Source organism: Thalassophryne amazonica, chromosome 3 (assembly GCF_902500255.1).
Source record: "Thalassophryne amazonica chromosome 3, fThaAma1.1, whole genome shotgun sequence".
Taxonomy (NCBI): Eukaryota; Metazoa; Chordata; class Actinopteri; order Batrachoidiformes; family Batrachoididae; genus Thalassophryne; species Thalassophryne amazonica.
In genome coordinates, this window is record NC_047105.1 from 129,537,006 (window position 1) to 129,557,281 (window position 20,276).

Consider the following 20,276-nt stretch of genomic DNA (forward strand, 5'->3'; position numbering starts at 1 on the left):
AGCAGTTTCAGTTTGACAAACGTGTCATTTCAAAAATCCTTCAGGGTGGTGTATGACAAGCGGCGTCTTTTAAAGGACGGGGAAACTGAACCGTTCGGATTTTGAAACATGTCTCACTCTGGAAATACGGTGGAGATTGACCCCAGACTTCAGCTCCCATTCTCCTGTCTCATCGTTGGACCGAGTGGTTCGGGAAAGACTGTGTTTGTGAAAACATTGCTGGAACATTGTAGCCACGCTATGAGATATGTGCCTGACAACATTGTATGGCTGTATACGTCTGAACAACCTCTGTATTCTGAACTGAAGAATAAAAATATTAAATTTGTAAGAGGACTCCCTGACTCATTTCTGGACGACAGCCTTTTCCCTGAAGGTCAGAGCCATCTGGTTATTTTGGACGATCTCATCTTTCAAGCAACGGATCATCCTGAAGTTGTAAGAATTTTCACCCAGTACAGACATCACCGGAATATGAGCGTCATCATGATCACACAGAACGTGTTTCATAAAGGGAAATACAGTCGAACCATCAGTTTGAATTGTAATTATATGGTGCTGTTTAAAAATCCAAGAGACAAGTTACAGATGAACATTCTGGCTCAGCAAATGTTTCCCGGCAGAAAACAATTTTTTTTGGAGGCACTTGATGATGCTACGAGCGTACCTTACGGGTATTTATTACTGGATTGCACGCAGGAGTGTCCAGATCAGTTCAGACTGAGATCGGGATTACTCCCGCACGAGTGGCCCACAGTTTATTTACAGAAAGATAAACGGATATGAGCTCTCTTTTAAAAAGGAACGCCCCCGCTCTTAAAGCGCTAATCAGAGCCGGGGCGAGGGAGCGTCACTACAGCCTGAAGACCTGCAGGCCGGAGCTTCTGAAAACTTTATCCGAGATCGCTTTGAATATATTAAAGGGGAATATCGCCTTGAGCGACTCTCAATTCCGGGCCTTGAAAAAACGAAAAAGAGTTTTACGTCTTCTGGCCGACAGAAAAACCAGTTATAAAAAGAAGCGGGGAGTGTTGATTCAGACGGGCGGCTTTCTCCTGCCTCTGCTCGCCGCGGCCCTGCCCGTTATAACGAGTCTAATAGTACCCAGAGGATAATGGCCTTCAAAGCGGCGCAAAAGATGTTTTTACTCACTCCACAGCAGATGGTTCAACTCGGTCATTCCGTTCCGCCGAGCGGAAATAACATCAGACAAACGGCGGAAAATGATTTAGACTCGCGAATGCGAGGTATACTGGAAGAACGTACTCACTCTCCTTATGAAAAAATTAAAAAGTATGAGGCTCTGCTGCAGCGCTATTTAACCCTGATCAAGCAGGGGGAACTCGAATCACGCCTTTCACCCCCGCAAGAGACTCGCGTCGCTAAGCAACCTGAGGAGGAGGGGGTGGAGGAGGAGGAGGAGGATGAGACTGTCACAGAGGTCCTGAAGAATATCCCCTCCAGAGAGCGTAGAAACGCTGAATATATTATGAGGAAATTATCGAAGGGTGATACGCGCTGGAGTCCGTCGGGGGAATTTATTTACAAGGGGAAAGTCGTGAGGGGGTCTCACGCCATAGATCTTATGAAACATCTCGGATCCTTGTTCAAGAAATCGAGCCCCCCTACAGGCTGGGTGAAGTTCCTCAATATTTTACAGGAGCGGAACATTCCAGTGGCGTGCGTATCAAACCCGCAAGCCCGCGAGCAGTTTCAGAAGCTTAAAAAAGGCCGGAGCAGCTCGCCGGATGAATCCCTTCTTTTAACCAATTCGCCGGCCAGGAAGAAACTTAAGAAAAAAAAAGACTTCCAACGCTGGGAAGGTTTCTCACCATAAAAGGAGGGTATCGAATTAAAAACTGACTGGATATTATGATCAAGATTCTTTAAAATACATCGCAGTCAGTCACGTTTTTGTATATTGTTACTAATAAAACACCGACTGAAACTCATCTCCGGCCTTCATCACTTTTATTCGGTATACGGTTTAAAAAACAACTTTCAACACTTCTCTACTTAATAACAACGATGCAAAAACATTAAAGGTATGATCGGGGGTGCATTTTCTACACATCCGGAACATTTTTCACAAAAAACACATAAAAAAAAAGTCAAAGGTCAAAGCTTCTTTCTACGTTTAAAAACGGGGGTTTACATTATGCAAACGCGATAAAACTTTAAAGGTATGATCGGAAGGCCGCTCTCACACATCCATCCCGTTTTCAGGCGAAAAAAACAAAAAAAATGTAGGATCAAAGATTAACACGTCTTTCTGTACTTAATAACAATGTTTTAAAGCGTGCAAACGCGATAAAACGTTAAAGGTATGATCGGAAGGCCGCTCTCACACATCCACCCCATTTTCAGGCGAAAAAAAACACAAAAAAAATCAAAGGTCAAAGCTTCTTTCTACGTTTAAAAACGGGGGTTTACATTATGCAAACGCGATAAAACTTTAAAGGTATGATCGGAAGGCCGCTCTCACACATCCACCCCGTTTTCAGGCGAAAAAAAACACATAAAAAAAAAATCAAAGGTCAAAGGTCAAAGCTTCTTTCTACGTTTAAAAAACGGGGGTTTACATTATGCAAACGCGATAAAACTTTAAAGGTATGTTCGGAAGGCCGCTCTCACACATCCACCCCGTTTTCAGGCGAAAAAAAACACATAAAAAAAATCAAAGGTCAAAGCTTCTTTCTACGTTTAAAAAACGGGGGTTTACATTATGCAAACGCGATAAAACTTTAAAGGTATGATCGGAAGGCCGCTCTCACACATCCACCCCGTTTTCAGGTGAAAAAAACACATACAAAAATTAAAGGTCAAAGGTCAAAGCTTCTTTCTATGTTTAAAAAACGGGGGTTTAAATTATCCAAACACGATAAAACTTTAAAGGTATGATCGGGAGAGCGTTCTAAGACGGGGGTTACATTTTCACACGGAAAAACATAAAAAAATAGGAACGCCGGTTAACACAAGCCGTGACAATATTTAAACTCATGCAGAGGCCCTGCTAGCTGGTTACAGGAGGTATTGCAGCTTTTCTTAAGGCAATAACGATATCTTTTCACAAAATCAGAAACCAAATCATCGTTCGCGATAGTATTTTCGGAGTATAAAGACACCACGTCCCGGTACGACTTCCCACTGGCTCTGTTATACAGATAATACACGCAGTGTTGTCCGCATACGTCGGATAACTCGTGCTGAAGCTGCTTGTTGTGATACAGAATGTTTTTAACATCTGGGAGATTCTCCAGATATTGCAGGATGCTTTTAGGGTAGTAATCAAAGTCAGGGCTGAGGCCGAACGAGTCAAAAAATGTGGCTCGACCATTTTTTTCAACGGTGAGCGCTAACCAGTGTTCCCCCGGTAAATGTCTAGGGTGGGTGTTTACAATGAAATATATGGGAGGGCCCGGCTTGATCCGGAATAACTCGTCAGACGCAAAAACACCGGCAAACAGGTCTCCTATTAAGCCCCTCATAACAGCGTCCAATTCCAGAGTGTTCATCAGTAAAAATCCACAAGGACCTGTCGCTTAGAATTAATCTCCAGGAGAGAATCATAACACGCGTACACTATCAGCGTGGTGGTATGCGGAGTCGCGACTCTGAATCTCATTTCAAGTCGCAGGGTGCCTGTGGAGACGGGGCTCAGAGCGCCGCTGTCCTCCTCCGGGTTTAAATTGAAGACGTACAGCGCGTAGCCGTGCGCAAAATCCTCCCGGTCTATACAGAGAGGCTGGTCTTTGAGGTGTCGTCCGGTCGCGGTGTAGAGATTGTAAAACTCCCTGACAGAGAGTTCGTTGTTAAATTCAGGCTGGAAAGCTTTAGCCGGCAGCTGTCTCCCGTTTTGACTGAGTGCAAGGTACTCCAGGTCATAGTGTGCAAATTCAAACGGGGACAGATCTCTTCTCCCACTGAATGCATTGTGATTCACCATACCCAGAACCACATATTTGGCATGGTTCCTAAAAACAGGTTCTCCTGGTTGCATATCCTGGAATGGCTGGGGATCACGTAAGTCTTAACGTTGATTCGTGATAACGGGTACACGGCGTTCCCTTTCATGAGAGCCGCAGAGTGGCCCAATCTCACTGCAGGGGATACGGTGACTTTCTTAACGAATAGGGACGCGCCCAGAATTTTCAGCTTGAAAGTGGAGGCCGCCAGCCCCATCAGGCAGAAAGCATCGCTGGCTCGAATTAATTTAACTCTTAGATCAATGTTATTCAGAAGAAGCCTCTCGCAGAAAAATATGTCCGCGTGCAGCGGACCCTGAACTTGAAATTCACGCGATTCGGCGCTAAAGCGCGCTCTGCTCACGAGGCCTTTATTCGGGCCCGCGTCATCCACAGCGGTCGAATTGTGCTGACCCGGGGTGTCCTTGTAAAACAAACCGCCCGTGAACTGCGATTTCAATGAAGCGGGGGAAAAGTTCAGCAGCGTCTCAATCATTGCCCTGTACGGGTGCGTCGCGCTGGACTGGGAAATCAGCCGGTCACCCAGAGTCACGTCGACTTGTGAGAAAATCATATTGAGAGGATAATTTATGACGCCCACGCGTCATTAGCCAGGTCAGTCCCGTCGGCGTTTGTAATTTTCATTCGCAGATAAAGCAGCGTATTATTGAGGGCTAAATACCTCTCACCGTCTCCGGGGATAAAAAACTCGATAGGGCCCATGTCCGTCAGGGCTGATAACGGGCTGACTTCAACGTATTGGCTTTGCTCGATGGACAGCTGGGTCCCGGGGACGGCGAATAAATCCAATTCGCTCATGGTGCATTCGGGGGAATTATTTCGCAAAAGAGACATTGTTTAAGAGAAAATATCCCCGGACAACCTCCTCTTCTTATGCTTCCTTCGAACTGTTCTGCTTTTTCCGGGGGTCTTTCGCTTTTTAACCGTTTTGACCCGTTTCCCCGGGGGGCGTTTCCGGGGCCTTCTTGAGAGCACCATGATCCCGGACCCCCGCTGCTGCTCGGGCTCCTGACTCCGTCCGGCCCTCTCAACAACGCGGCTCACTACGTCGGAAGCGATGCTTCGGGCTGCGTTTTTCAGGTGAGGTTTGGCGATCGTGTATCCTTGTTTAATCAGCGGCGACACAAATTTGAACAGTTTCGAAAATATGTTCCCGAGCCCGCGCCCGTACATAACAGGAGCGCCGTGGAAGCTGTGAAGGCCGTTCCCGACTTGATTTTCATAGTAAGGCACAAATCTATAAATGTTGGCTTTGTGCGCTGCCCCAGCCATTTTTTTTATCCCGCCGGTTTAAAATGTAATGTCACAACCACTTTACCGTATCTGAAATCCACCGTTCGATCTTGATCGCTTTTGATTTCGATGCGTCTTCTCAATATGTCTTTTGGAGACCGGGATGTAATAAGCGGGGTTGAATTTCTTTGTAATTATTTCCCCGAAACGACCTCCAATTTCGAACGCTCGGAGGAGAGGAGCAAAAGCGTCACCCACCGCCTGAGGCTGTACAACGTCTGTATAACAGAACAGGTGATACATCCCTGCTTTTATATCGGGGTAGCGGGGACAGTTCGTGACCCCGGGTCCGCATCTCAGCCATTGATTAGGCTGCATCCCCAGCATGTACGCCGTCGGGGGTTCAAAATATACCTGGCTGGTACCGTCTCCTTCCCACAGAAACTTTTTCTGGATATCGTCATATTTTAAAGTCAGATTCGGATCTATAGTCTTCAAACGAGGGTTTATCAGCCCTGCAATAACCTCAAAGTTATCATAATATCCCGTGTCAAAATATCGCGAGTGAACGGCGAGTTTGTTCTTGCCCGTAATTTTCATCACCTGGAACGTACAGGAAGGCTTTTCCGGGATATTTAACCAGGTGTGCGGATAAGAAATTTCCGTCAGCGCCACATCCCAGTCACCCTCTAGATCCAGGTGTCGAGCCAAGTCCACCTGGTAGCATGAAATTGTGTTGTCCGGGAATACTTTTAGGCTGGCGTTTGAAGGCAGAGTCATATAAAATCCGTGTTTCAGATCCCGATCCATTTCTCATATGTCGGTTGAAGATGGAAGTTCTCATATTTATACGGCCATCAGCTGGTCCGCGGGAACCCAGGAGTTAAATTTCTCGGGCCAATTTTTCCATCTGACAAATACAAATTTCTTTCCCTTGGTAAAACGTTCATGAATAATTTCTTGAACCTGATACGGTCTGTCTTTTGCTATTTTAACCTTCTGCAATTCCGGTTCATAGAATGAACCTTCAATGATCTCGCCGTCATAATCTTTCAATTTATAAACGGGCGGCGTACGTTGTATACATTCTGACACCGTGAACATTTCATCCGTAAAACTTTGTTCATATTTTTTATCAAAAACTCCCCTGAGCTTGGAGACCCTGACTATATCTCCGACCTTATATTTACACTTCACAGGCCTCCTGCGTAGGGTGGATGCCCCGTACAAATTTTGAAACACTTGATCGACATTTCGATCATTAACCTCATTCGGCCTCATCTTAATGCTTTTATGATAACTCTCGTTATAAGCCGTGAGTAAAGACGGTAGGACGTCGATGTATCTTCTCGTGTTTTTAGCAGTAAAATATCTCCACATTCTCGTCTTTAGCGTGCGATTAAACCTCTCGACAACCGAGGCTTTCAGATCACTTGCGGTGGCAAAATGTAGAATCCGGTGTTTTTTCATTAAATCCTTGAACGGTTTGTTAAAAAACTCTTTCCCGGCATCAGTCTGCATCTTCAGAGGCACCCCGCTCTGCTTTAAGAGTGAGGCAAAGGCCTGTGAGACTTCGCGCCCTTGCTTTGACTTCAGAGGTCTGGCATACGCTTTTTTTGAGAAGATATCGATAACGGTCAGCAGGTACTTGTACCCGTCGTTAAAATCTGATAACCCTTGCATGTCGCATAAATCCGCCTGAAATTGGTTAAGCGGGTTTGTGACAAATACTCTATTTCTTGGAAAATGCGTCCTGGCAGGTTTGTGTAATGTGTATGCATCTTCCCCCGACAGGAAATCTCTGATATGCTTCATACGAATTTTAGAGCCGTGTTGATCGGTCATAGCCCTGCGTAAACGCTCCGGCCCTCCAAAACTCCCCGGATTTACCGGACTATAATATACATCCTTCATTAAACCCTCATCACCCATCTTTTAAGACGGATCTCTTCAGAATGATGAACCGGATAGTCCTTTTGCATTTTTATATGTTTTAGCGACCATAAATATTAGTCTTTTGTTTTAAAGTAGGAGCTCTTGGAAACGTTAAATTGAACTCTGATTCAGCACCGCAGAGAGTGCTCACAGAGCAGCCTCGAGCTTTTAATAAGACCGTGTTAAAACCCCTCATTAATTCATACGAGCACCTTTTTTCCACCAAAACCTCGTTTGTATGACTCTGTCTTGCAATATGAAGCGCCTTGAGGCAACTGTTTTGTTGTGGTTTTGGCGCTATATAAATTTGATTTGTAAAACATTTCACCCTTTTTCAACAATATTATAGGAAAGAACACAGGCCGTATAAGGTTTAGAATATATGCTTTATTACATTCATTAAAGTCACACACAGAGAAAAAAGCAATTGTTCATGTTTATTAAACACAACATGCGTGAAGGAAAAAAGTATACGTTTTAAATAGGAGCTCTTGGAAACGTTAAATTGAACTCTGATTCAGCACCGCGGAGAGCGCTCACAGAGCAGCCTCGACCTTTTAATAAGACCGTGTTAAAACCCCTCATTAATTCATACGAGCACCTTTTTTCCACCAAAACCTCGTTTGTATGACTCTGTCTTGCAATATGAAGCACCTTGGGGCAACTGTTTTGTTGTGGTTTTGGCGCTATATAAATTTGATTTGTAAAACATTTCACCCTTTTTCAACAATATTATAGGAAAGAACACAGGCCGTATAAGGTTTAGAATATGTGCTTTATTACATTCATTAAAGTCACACACAGAGAAAAAAGCAATTGTTCATGTTTATTAAACACAACATGCGTGAAGGAAAAAAGCATACGTTCACATACAAAACTGGAAAACTCTCAGTAATACATCTCCCCCGCATTTACGGTTTATTTCAGTATTCAGCTGTAAAAGTGTAGGAACAATCTCCCCTCTGGACACCCCCATCTGTTTCACCCGGCACGCTATCACATCCACAAACAGAGTGTATAATGTAAGCAGATGCATCGTATTACACCGTGTAAAATCGTCAGTGGTCAAAACAGAGATTTTCAGTAATACGTTGTACAGAGATTTTTCAGATGAATGGAGAGCCGCGCTGTAGATATGATCTGTCCAGACTCCGGGCCCGGGTCGACGTCTGATAACGTCAAAGACCCTCTCCAAAGCGCATGAAGGCGGGGCGTCTGGGATCTCCAGCCTGCGAATGACTACCCGCTCCAGCTTATACGAGAGTCCACGTATAATATAAACTTCCCGCAAGCTTTGAAAGAGAATCATCACACAATTACCCATGACTGTAAAACAATATAATGATATTTAAAAAAACAAACAAAAAAAGCAGGTTTTTCTTCAGTCGTCTGGGTTATAGACGGCTACCATCCCCTCCAGGTCGAGATCTGCGTCTTCACCGAAACATGTGTACAGTTCGTTGATCTTTGCTTCAAAATTATCAGTGTATTTCAGCTCAGTGAGGATGTTTTCTACCGCCCCCTGAACCCTCGCAGCCGATGGGTTGAGGAAGCGCTGGGCTAGGAGCTTTACCACAGCCGGGATGAAGGTCGGTCTCCAGAGTCTCACCATTAATCTCTCAAAATGTCCGGTAAAGAAATATTCATTTAACGGGTCCAGGCATTCGTGCTGGTGCTGGCTGGGGTGATCGATCTCACACCCGTAACAGAGTTTTTGTCTGTAACTTTTGATCACAGCCAAAAGTAAGTGTGCCACGCCGACTTTCACCGTTTTCAGGAATTCCTCTGACAGGAACCCGTCTGGTCGGTCAGGTGCGAAAGATGTGGCGTATTTCTCAGCCGGTTCGAGGTCTTGTACCTCCCGCGGACTCGCGGCCTCCGTGACAGCGGGAAGAGACCCCACGCCTCCCGGGCTGGAAAGCGCGTGAGAAGGATGGATCTCGCCCCAGACCGCCTCGAGCTGAACTCCCCACGGGCTCTCGTACCCGCCGCGGGTCCGTGAAGCCTGGCTCAGGGACGACAGGTCTCTTCCACAGTCGAGCGCGCAGTCACAAGCGATGTCGTCGGCCGCTGCAATGGGAGAGGTTGAGGAGCTCATGCTGGTTCGTCGTCCGATGCTTGAATGAGATGTGGTCCCCTGGTTTTTATAGAAATCCCCGTGCATGCGGGGAGGAGCTACGTCAGAGTTTTTTTTTTGTTGTTGTTTTTTTTTTTTTTTTTTTTTTTTTTTAAGTAAAAAGAGGGGCCAAGTTTTTTCGGACTTCGATAACGTCCCTCCAGGCCAGGCACCTTGTAAAGAGGCCCGTAATCCTGTCGTTGCAGGTGTTGAACATCTTATGCCAGCTCTCAGCCGCAGCTGTGACGCTTCTGACGTGGCCGCTGGCACTAACCCGCTCCAACTTAATTTCACCCTCAGAGACAGTGTCAGGAGGTCCACGCTGGAATATCACCCTATAGCGCGGCCCCTGGGTGCTGAGCCAGGTGAGTTGGAAGCGTGTTTTCTTCTTTTCCGGCGTCCGATCTCCTGGAGGTTCAGGGTTGACCGTGTCGCGAATCATCGAGCCCGCCGCCGCGGAGAAGACACCCCAATCGGCGGAAGTAAGCGCCACCCGTGGGGTTCCTCGAGTGGCGGTCTCACCCTCGGCCAGAGTGAAGAAACTTACTTGGGCATAATACGGGTCGAACGTGTAAGTTAAACGTTCGTGCCCCTCCAGGCTGTACGTCAGATCTTCCTCCGGTATCGGCTGGCTCAGACGGCTGACGTACATTCTCGCTTTTTTTGGAGCGAGCGAGCCTTCTGTTGTCATGGTGATGTTAACCGGGGTCTCGCAGATGTAGCGGAGGATCGGAGTTCGTCTCGCCATGGTGAATGCTGTATGTCATTCTGTCGTCGGAAAGGGGATTTTTAAACCCTTCTTCGTCCGCGGGGCGTAATTCCTTACCTTTTGCTCTAAAAAACACCGTCTGGCGTAAGTGATAAGGAGCATTGTTGATTGTTCGGGCTCGGGGCAGCATCTCCGCTCAGCGGGTGTCCCGCGCCCCATGATCGATCGGCTAATATCTTAAAAGAAAACATCATCTGGCGTGAGTGATAAGGAGCATTGTTTATTGTTCTTCGGGTTCATCACCTCGGGGCAGCATCTCCGCTCAGCGGGTGTCCCGCCACACACACACACACACACACGCACGCACACACACACACACCCACACACACGCACTCACACAGACACAGTTAGCGTCTGCAACAGGTTTTACAGCCGTGGGGTCATGTTTCCGCGAGCGGCTCTATGCGTGGGTATTTGACCGTCTTGCTGCAAAGACTTACAGCCGAGAGACGGCTATTTGTTTCCCTTCTTTAATTTACGAATTAAAAAACAGAAAAGGAAATGTAATAATTTAAGAATTAAAAATATTAAAGGGGCATTAAATAATAGACACTGATTTATGTTTAATTATTTCAGAATTAGTTAATTCTTTAGGAGCAGCTTACATTCCCCAATTTCATGAGTCAATCAGAAAAAGACTGTCATATCAGCTCTTTTTTTTCTGTGGAACTGTTAGCAGTTTTTCTTGCACTGTGGTGGGTAGAGGAGGTGAAGTTCAGTCACCATGTATATTTGTTTAGATTCAGTGGTAGCATTAATCATCTCAAATGGCAAATCTGTTTGCAGGTTAGACCCAATCAATGACATTCTTCAAAGCTGATTTAAACTATAACAACAGAATATTTCAGTATGTCTCATGTGGGTTCCATCTCAATCTGAAACTGAGGACAACAAAGCAGCAGGACTGCCTTCTTCCATCTGCAAAACATAGCAAGGATTCATCCCATCCTGTCTATGCCTGATGCTGAGACTTTGATACATGCATTTATCTTTTCCAGACTGGATTATTGTAATGCTTTATGTTCTGGTCTGCAGCAGTCCAGCATTAGGGGTCTACAGTTAGTGCAGAATGCTGCTGGCAGACCTTTGACACAAAGTAGAAAGTTTGACCACATTACACCCATTCTGGCATCCCTTCTTTGGCTTCCGGTTTCTGCCGGATCGGATTTTAAAGTCTTGTTGCTGGTCTATAAAATTGTTCATGTACTGGCTCCTTCCTACCTGGCGGACTTGGTGAAGCCCTACGTACTGGCACGGGCCTTGCATTTGTAGGGCACAGGGCTTCTGTGTGTTCCAAGGGTGAATAAGAAGTCTGTGGGGTATAGAGCCTTCTCCTACCGTGGCCCTACTCTCTGGAATGATCTACTTGCAGCTATAAGGCAGTCCAACACGGTGGAGACTTTTAAATCAAGACTGAAGACCCACTTTTTTAGACTGTAAAAAAGTAAGTCCCTTTGGCTGCTCCCTTGTTTGCACTCGGGGTCGCCACAGCAAATCCAAGGTGGATCTGCATGTTGAATTGGCACAGGTTTTACGCCGGATGCCCTTCCTGACGCAACTCCACATTACATGGAGAAATGTGGCAGGGGTGGGATTTGAACCCGGAACCTTCTGCACTGAAATCAAGCGCATTAACCACTTGGCCACCACCCCTCTTTTTTAGACTGTCTTATTTATTCTGTTTATTCTGTTTTTATGTTTGCCTTGTAATTGTTGTGAAAGTGTAGGAACATGGACCCACAACAGGGGGCGTAAAAGAACGGGCAATGGATAAGCCAAACAGTAACAATTTAATGTTGTAAATTGTGCACAACGGAATACAGACAACAATCAGTTTGGGACTACAGTCAATTACACGTTGGGTGACGTGTGGGCAGGCTTGAGGATAGGAGACGCCCGTCCAGAACCGAGCCGGATCCCACACGGCCCTCACCGCCAACGGACCTGAAGAACACCGGAGCCGCCAAGAGCACCAGGTGGTCACCGTCTTCAGCTGTCAGACCTGGTACTGCTGGCAGAGAATAGAAACAGCACAGGTGAGTGTGAGTACGCACACTCAGTAATCCCACAGTCTGTGTTCAGTAAGGAGGGAGCACCTCCACCTCCAATCACACACTCGTGCAGCTCCTGTCTAACCACTTATCTGGTTGGGGTGTGAAGCGAAGCCGTCGCTGATCACACCAAACACCAATCCCACAGATAAGGCAATCACCACAGGAAAACGGCTGCAACAGAAGTTCAGACTATTACACAAGGTTTTGTTCAGCAGAGAAAATTACCTCCAAGGTAGCTGATTTCTCGGCGGGGAGGTGGAGTTGCAGTCCGGCCTTTATGGTGATGGTGTTGAGTAGTGGATGAGTGACAGCTGGTACGGATGATGAGTGACAGCTGTCACTCCCGGCCGCTCCAACGCCCTCTCATGCTTGAAGCCCGCACTTCAACAGGCCGCCATCTTGTGGTGGTGGGCCAGCAGTACCTCCTCTTCAGCGGCCCACACAACAGTAATGTCTTTTATTCTACTGTGTTTTATCTTTTTATCATGCCCTTTTTGATTTTAATTTATTTTGTTGTTATAAATTGTGTGTTATGTGAAGCACCTTGGGGTGACTCTGTCATGAGATGGCGCTATATAAATTAATAAATTGAAATTGAAGTAGATCAGCTGATTAAAGCAGCTCTGAAATCAGAAACACAGATCAACATTCCACTTAGTAAATCTGAAGTCAAAATAATCATGAAGACAGAAATGAACAAAGCGTGACAAAAGCAACGGGACAGAGAATCTAAGGGTCAGTTTTTACATAAAATTCAGGGACAGGTTGTATCAAGGAGATAGGAGAGATGGAGTCACAGGGAAGAAGAAGTAATCACACAACTTACAAATAGGTCACACTTTATCACCTTTCAGTATTTAGCACTCTCTGCCTCCCTCTGGTGATCCTTTATGTCCTCACAGTTCTTAGTCTCTGTCTTTGCTTTACCTCCAACTAGTGCTCGTTTTTGTCCCTACATATAATTAGGCATTATCGCTTACACTTTGGTTGGTCTGCACCTGTATCTGATGAGACATTCTACGTAAAGTGACTGGTTTTTCTTCAGTGTAGGTCCATTGTCTCTGTTTGGTTGTCTGTGTATGTATGAAAGGGTTGTACTTTGCAGCCTGAGTGCTTCCTGTTCTCTGTCTCCTGGGATCATGTTTGGAGCGTGAGTAAAAATTGGTTTTGCACTTTGAAGCTTAATTCACTCTTTAACAAGAAAGACTGTTGGAATCCTGTTTGAATCACAAGAAAGACTTTTGTTGGAATCCAGTTTGAATAACAAGAAAGATTTTTGTTGGAATCTGGTTTTGAATGAGAAGACTGATATCTGTTTGAACATTATTTTGTATACCAGAAATACTCTTGGTTGAATTTGGTGGCTCATTTTGGAAATACGTTCCAAGCAGCAAAGACATTCCTTGGCTCTGCTTATTCTGTTTGGTACCCACTCTTTTTAAATAGAGATTTTTCAGTGCACTCTCCTTTACAGGAAGGAGTTTTCGATTGATGTCACATTTTCAGAAGAGGGAAGGAGTCCCCAGTTCTGGTGAGCATTCCTCTGGAGCTTCCACCGGCAGTGCAGTAGCATTCCTCTGTGGCCCTCACCAGGATTTGGAAGAGGACTCCCAACTCCGAGTTTTGTTGCCACATTAAGTCTTTGACTGGTTTCTTTATCACTAATAAAACTGTGCTTTAACGCTACTCTCATCGCTTCGGCTGTCCTGCATCTAGGGGTTCCCCTCGTCCCTTGGTTCACCTCCTCTCGACCGTGGTTATTAATCTTATGAAACAAATATGTAGGTTGTGATATCACGTTTCACCCTTTCAGTCACATGGGTGCTTTGTCGCATTGTTTTCACTGTGAGGTTAATTTGTCATTTTGGTTTGTGTGTGCTGAATAAATTCATTCAAGTTGGGATAAAAGCAAAATAAATGTGCAAAAACAGCTGCTTGATGCACCCAGCAGCTACTGTCCGGACTGTGTAGCACCGCCTGATTCCATTCAGCGCAAGTAATCGGAGTAATTGACAAATGAATACTCACAAACAAGTCTTGTAAAATGTTTATTTATTTAGTCTAATAGATTTTAATTGTTGAATGAAGTAAAAGCTGTCCCCTTAAAATATGTTTATCCTGAAGTATTTAAATAATGTGAAAAGAGCAGCAATGGTTAGTGAGTGAAATATAATCTTTTTCAGCAGGAGAACAATTTGCTGTTTTCTTAGCTGTCTCCACCTTGTTTTACTTTAAATTCTAGTATGCAGCTGCAAAAGGGTTTCTATAAAAAGGTAGATGGTGAACAGCTTATGACCTGGCCTAAAAAGAAAAATTCAGTCAGAAATGTTTTTCTTTAATGTATTTCTTTAATCGTGACAAGTTCTTTATCCAACATGAACTGTGAAGCCAAACTAAAAGGACCAAACAAATACAAATATGATGCTTTGTTCAGACCTTATTCCAGACTTCCACACAGGCCTTTAACCAATGGAATAATGGTGCAGTGCCATCTTGTTACAGTCTGTCAACATGCTTTTTTTTTTTTTTTTTTTAGTTCTCATGTAATTTAGCTTAAATTTATTTCAATCACTGCATGCAGCCAAATCTTGACAGTGTGTTAAACTGCAGTTTATGCAGGTGTAGTACTGTAGTATTAATAATAAATTCATAAAGCATTCAAATGAAGAAAAAAAATAAACGTGCTGAACATAGCTCCAGAACATTAAACATAGATCCCCCATATCGCGAGGTAAAAACAGTTAAATCCAAAAAAGAATTAAGTACAACAATCAAAAATGACAAGATGATGAAAACGATAAAACAAATTACAGACATTAAAAAATAAATGTGTTTTAAGAATGGTCTGCTCTTCGAATCACATTGAGCCAATGAAGGGAAGCTAGAATTTCTGTGATCAAACCTGGTTTTTATCAAAAACTCTAGCTGCAGTATTCTGTACTATCTGTAGCCATCTCATACTCTTTTCTGGCAGTCCAGAAAATAAAACATTACAGTAGTCAATTCTGGAAGACAAAGGCCTCAATTGAAATTTAAAAACAAGTCCTAATGGACATTTTAGTGATGGCAAGATGAAGCTTCTTGAAGCCTCTCAAGCCCAAGTTGTGTTGAAAAGTGGTTAATTTCTCGAGTCTTCAAATGCAGGATAGAGGCCCCTAACGGTGAATAAGAGAACACAAGCCAAAATGCACTGTTGTCTGTATATTGACACAAATATACACATGCGTTAAGGCATACAATTGACTCTCATTGAGAGAGATGTTCTTGCCTTTGTCAAAATGAAAATATGAAATTTCTAAAAACAGAATCATAGAAATTTATGACACATAGATTTACTGATGTCTTGGTTAAAAATAATATTTTTTTGGACACAATTTCTTCAACTGACACCACCATGTGATACAGCCTGGCAGGGAAGCTTCGGAATGACATCTGTGATGTCACTAGTCTGAAATGATACAAACCTTGAAACACGCATTGTGCAAGCACTTCCTGGATTACTTGACATGCACTTCAAAGCACACGTAACATTATTAGTACATTTCCACTTCCATCAGTACAATAACTTACTGTCGTCAGAACAAACTCACCATTCTGCTGCTTCATTTTAATGAGTGTTGTTCTAACATTTATTGTTAATTTGTTTCTTTGCAGACATGCAGCCATTGTTGATGATTAAAGAAGAAAATCTCCCTGAACACCAGGAATGGAATCTGAGTGTTGACCAGGAGGACATTAAAGAAGAAGAGAAGCTGTGGATAAGTCAGCAGGGAGAGGAGCTTCAGCAGCTGGAGGAGGCAGATCTCACCAAGATTGGTTTCACTGCTGTCCCTTTGAAGAGTGAAAATGATGATGAAAAACCAGAGTCATCACAGCTTCATCAAAGCCGAAGTGATGAGAGTACAGAGGCTGAGCCTGTAGCCAGCAGCTCATCTGTACACAGAACACTGACAGCAGATGCTGATGGGGAGGACGATGGAAGACCACAACCAGCCAGCAACTCAAGTCCAAACAGTCATTTACAACCAGATACCAGTGGCAGGAGTTCAGACAGTTCTGGAACTGAGACTGATGACAGTGATGACTGGAAACAGACCAGAGAACTTCAGTCTCATTTTAACTGTCGAAAAAATACCAATATTGTTTGTTCATGCAACACTGATGAGAAACAATCTAAAGGCTGTAAATATGGAAAAGCATCTGGTCACATGAGCATCTTAGAGCAACATAAGAGGAGGCAAGTAAGCGGAAAACCATTTAGCTGTTCTGATTAGGGTAAACGACAAAAACAAGAGGGCACTCTGAACAAAAACAGGGCAATTCATACAGGACAAAAACAATTTGCCTGTTCTGAATGTGGTCAAAGATTTGGACGAAAGAGCAACCTGAACATACACTTGATAATTCATACAGGACAAAATGGTGATATCCGCAGTTAAAGGAACAGTTACCATCTTGAAGAGAGCCCTCGGATACAATGCCAATAATGATTAATGATTAGGATGCAACTGTAGACCCCAGGTTTGGGGCCCATTGCACTCTGTAAAAAAAGAAATTGAAGAGAAATAAAAAAAGAGACAAAAAGCATTTGAATGTTCTGAATGTGGCCAAAGATTTGGACAAAAGCGTGACCTGAACAGACACTTGATAATTCATACAGGATTAAAAGCATTTGAATGTTCTGAATGTAGTCTAAGATTTGGACAAAAGAGCAACCTGAACAGACACTTGATAATTCATTTGGGGCCCATTGCATTCTACTAAAAAGACATCAAAGATAAATGAAAAACCAAAAGACAAAGAAATCGACTTTCACAAAAATATTGAACGGAGAAGAGGACAGAGAGGACAGAGGACGGAGAAGAGGACCAGACTGGCTAACGACAGGGAACACAAGCCTAATTCCAAAGACCAAGGAAACACAGCTTCCCAACAAGTACAGACCCATCTGCTGCCTAACAACAATGTACTAATGGCTGACAGGAATCATAGCTGATGCCATTTATGAACATCTTGGCACTGGTAGCTACCTGGAAAATGAACAGAAAGGATGTTCCAAAAGAAGATTAGCTAAAGCTAAAGAGCTAAAGACCAGTTACTGACAGACAAAGTTATCCTGGAGGACTGCAAAACAAGGCAGAGGAACCTCAGCATGGCTTGGATTGACTACAAAAAGGCATTTGACAGTGTACCACACTCCTGGATCATGAGGTGCTTAGAACTCTACAACATCAATGAGGAAATAAGATCTTTCCTGAGAGCACAAATGAACAAGTGGAACACCACCATCACCCTCAATCACACAGAGGGACAAATAACAATCCCAGACGTACGAGTTCAGAGAGGGATACTTCAGGGAGACAGCCTTTCGCCTCTCTTATTCTGCTTAATCATGGACCTGCTCAGCAAGATCCTGAAGGAGCATGACATCGGATATGACTTAAGTAAAGACAAAGGAAAGGAAAACCAAAAACGTGTGAACCATCTGTTGTTCATGGACGATTTGAAAATCTATGCCAACACAAAAACAGACTCTCTCAGCTCGTGGAAACTGTCCACAAGTTCTCAAAAGACATTGGCATGGAATTTGGACTGGATAAATGCTCAAAATGCACAATCACAAAAGGAAAAAAGACAAAAACCGAAAACATATAATTGGATGAAGGGAGCTACATTGAAGATCTGGCTGCAGACTCCACATACAAATACTTGGGAATTGAACAAAGTAATACAATTGAGCACAAGAAAATGAGAACAAAAACAACAAAAGAATACCTAAACTGCTTAAAAAAGATCTGCAAAACACAGCTGACACCAAAAAACAAGATCACAGCCATAAACCAGTTTGCAATACCAGTGGTGACCTATGGGTTTGGCATAGTGAACTGGCCACAATGTGAGCATAATACGTTGGACACAAAAACCAGGAAAATGCTCACCCTCCACAAAATTACATACAGAAATCAGTGCATGGACAGAATATATCTCCCTCGCAGAGAAGGCGGTATGGGTCTCAGTGAAATCAACCAGGCCTACAGAGCATCGATAATAAGTATTGGACAGTACTTAAAGAGCTCTGAAGAGCTCTGAAATCGTAAAAACGGTCACACAACACCACGAGGCCATAACTGAATGGACCTCAATCACTAAACTGGCAAAAAAAACTTTGGCGGAGAACTTCTACAACAGAGAAAAAGCAACAGTCTCATGCCTGCAACAAAACTTGCAAGACAGACCAGAGAACAATACAGCAAAAGAGAAGGAAAACATCGAGTGGAAAGATGGAAACAGTACAAAAGAGCCGGACGTTTCCAAGAAGAACTCGAAAAGGAATACATCGACAAAGTTGGATCAATGCAGTGGCTAAAAAATGGAAAACTTGGTTTTGATGGAGAAAGAATTCTGATTGGAGCACAAGATCAGGGACTTCTAACAAATGGCTTCAAAAAATGGCAGGGATCTCACAGAATGACAAATGCCAATTTTGTCATACAGCTGTTGAGAGTGTAAACCATCTAACTTCAGCATGCCAGATCCTCATGGCAGATGGGCATTATACATCCAGACACAACAAGATCTGTCAATATCTCCACTGGAAGCTATGCAAGGAACTGGAGATGGAAGTCAAAGAACATGTCTGGGAGCACAAGCCAGCACCAGTCTCATCCAATGGAAAAGTTACGATCTTCTACGACAAAGAGATCCCAGCAGGAAGACACATTGAAGGAGGTGCAATCAAACCTGATATTGTCATCTGGAACAAGCAAGAGAAAACAGCCAAAATCATTGATGTGACAGTCCCCAATGACTACGGTCTGAATCAAGCTGAAAGGGGAAAGATCTCGAAATACCAAGACCTGAAAAATGACCTACGAACAACATGGTCATTGAAAGACATCGATATCATCCCAGTTGTGGTGGGAGCAATAGGCGTGATGAAGAAGAACCTGAAGAAATACCTTGAGGCAATCCCCGGTCACCCAAGTGCACATGAGGTGCAGTTGTCTGCAATTAAGGGAACGATCACCATCTTGAAGAGAGCCCTCGGATAAAATGCCAGATCTGGTTAGGATAACTATAGAGCCTAGGGTGCAACTTTAGACCCCAGGTTTGGGGCCCATTGCATTCTACTAAAAAGACATCAAAGATAAATGAAAAACCAAAAGACAAAAAGCATTTGATTGTTCTGAATGTGGCCAAAGATTTGGACAAAACAGCAGTCTGAGCAGACATAATAACTCATACAGGGAAAAAAAACCATTTGGCTGTTCTGAATGTGGTCGAAGATTTATACAAAAGAGTGACCTGAACAAACACATGATAATTCATACAACAAAAAAAATCGTCTGCCTAAGAGCAGAGATCTCCTAAATGGCAACATTTTTGGGAGGCCAAAACCACAAAAGGAACCTCCTTAAAAAAAAAGTTAATCGCATTAAAAGAAGTGTTGAAGATAAACAATTGGCTGTGAGGCTGGCTGAACATCAAGCCTTAGTGGCTGCACAGATTAGGAACAAAGACAGGAAAATATGAGCAAAACAGATAAACAAGCAATTTGTGGAAAAACCCCAGGCTAGTGTACAGGAACTTGGCAAATGACACAATAGATGTACAACAGCCACCCGAGAGAGAAGAAGTTGAAAAATTCTGGAGACCAGGAGGCAGAGTGGATTGAAATAATAAAACACAAAAACAAACAGCAAATGCCAGCAGTTGTAATCACTGAAGAGGTGATCAGAAAGAATATGAGTGAATACAGTTACATCAAGGCACTTGGCATTGACAAAATACCACATTTTTCATTGAAAAGGCTGGCAGCATTGCACCACCATTATGCCGTGGCTTTCACAGAAATAATCATTGACTAGTCAACTATCAAAATAGTAATTTGAGGCAACTCTAAGAATTTCCGAGGCTCGGTGTACAGTAGCGCAGTGTTGGTGTAGATTTACAAACAGTAACAGAATATTGCGTAGGATGCTGAAAAAATTTAAACGTTTAATTTTTTTGCATCCATCCCACGTAGCCCTCAGCCAGAGGTGGGCACAGCTAGCCAAACAGTTAGCTTCAATAACCGCTAATCTATCAACTGAAAAGTTAACTTTTATACCGCTAAACCAATAAACCACTACAAAAAATAAATAAAAAAAATTAGTGGGAGCTACAGCTAACCACTAACTTTC

At 43.6% G+C, this 20,276-nt stretch overlaps 1 long non-coding RNA gene across 1 annotated transcript; it reads left to right on the forward strand.

Annotated features, from left to right (window-relative positions):
* The first annotated feature begins 16,468 nt into the window (after positions 1–16,468).
* On the forward strand, positions 16,469–16,833 carry LOC117508029. Its single transcript, XR_004559953.1, has 2 exons — positions 16,469–16,515; positions 16,679–16,833. It is a non-coding gene; the product is annotated as an uncharacterized LOC117508029 (long non-coding RNA).
* The last annotated feature ends 3,443 nt before the right edge of the window (positions 16,834–20,276 follow it).